Below are 1140 nucleotides of genomic sequence, written 5' to 3'. Positions count from 1 at the left end.
GAGAGGGGGGGGGGGGGGGGGTGTTCCCCCCCCCCCCCCCCCCAGCGGGGGAAAGAGTGAGGAACCCCCGGGAGGAGGAGTCCCCCGGGCTTGTGGGGCTCAGCCCGGCTCTGCTCTCGCCCCCCCGGTAGAGAGGGCCCGCTGGGGTCCGGTGCCCGGGGCTGCCTCTCCGGCCGTGGTCCCCGGCTTGGTACCGGGAAGGTGCTCCTTGCTGATGGGTGACCTCCCGTGTCACCCCCCCCCTCCCCTGCGGGCTGGAGGTGCCATCGTGTTCCCCCTTCCTGGCCCTGGGATGGCAGAGATGCCATCGTGTCGTCCCCCCCCAGCCCTAGGGCTGCAGATGCTCCATCGTGTCCCCTTTCCCTGGCCATGGGCCACTGGAGGTCCTGTCGTGTCCCCCCCCCGCCTCCCCCAGCCCTGGTTCTGCAAGAGGTCCCGTCCTGTGTCCTTTTCCCCACCATGGGGGCTGTGGAGGTCACGTCGTGTCCCCCTGCCACCTCCACAGGTGCCATCACGTCCCCCTCCCTGGCTGTGGAGGTGCCATTGTGTCCCCTCCACCACGTCCCTGGGCCTGCAGAGGTCTCATCATATCCCCTTCCCCAACTCTGTGGCTGTGCAGGTCCCATTATGCTCCCCCACCGGTCCCATGATGTCCCCCTCCCTGGCCCTGGGTTTGGAGAGGTCCTATCATGCCCCACCACTATCTCCAGAGGTGCCATGATGTCCCCCTCCCTGACTGTGGAGATGCCATTGTGTCCCCCTGCACCAGCTAAGGGCTTACAGAGGTCCCATTGTGTCCTGTTCCCCAGCCCTGTGGTTGTACAGGTCCATCATGTCCTCCTACCTGGCCTGGGGGCTGTGGAAGTCCCACTGCATCCCCTTCATTGGCTGGGGGGGGTCCCATCTTGTTTCCCCAGGCAGGGCTGGTCCCTTAAACCCCCTATCCTCCACCTCCCAGATATAGCAAGCTCCTAAAAACAGCTTTTTCTTTTTTTTTTTTCCCCTGTGGGTGGCAATGGGGAAGTGAGACCTGCTGCGCTGCGCCTGCTCGACGGGGGGGAACTGGGGGGAGGGCAGGGCCGGTGCCACGCTCCTCAGCTCGCTCACGGCCTCTCTGGGCCACCTTTCTCCCAGCAGAAG

The sequence above is a fragment of the Calidris pugnax genome, unplaced genomic scaffold (assembly GCF_001431845.1).
Source record: "Calidris pugnax isolate Ruff unplaced genomic scaffold, ASM143184v1 scaffold133, whole genome shotgun sequence".
Lineage (NCBI taxonomy): Eukaryota > Metazoa > Chordata > Aves > Charadriiformes > Scolopacidae > Calidris > Calidris pugnax.
This window is presented reverse-complemented; position numbering follows the sequence as displayed.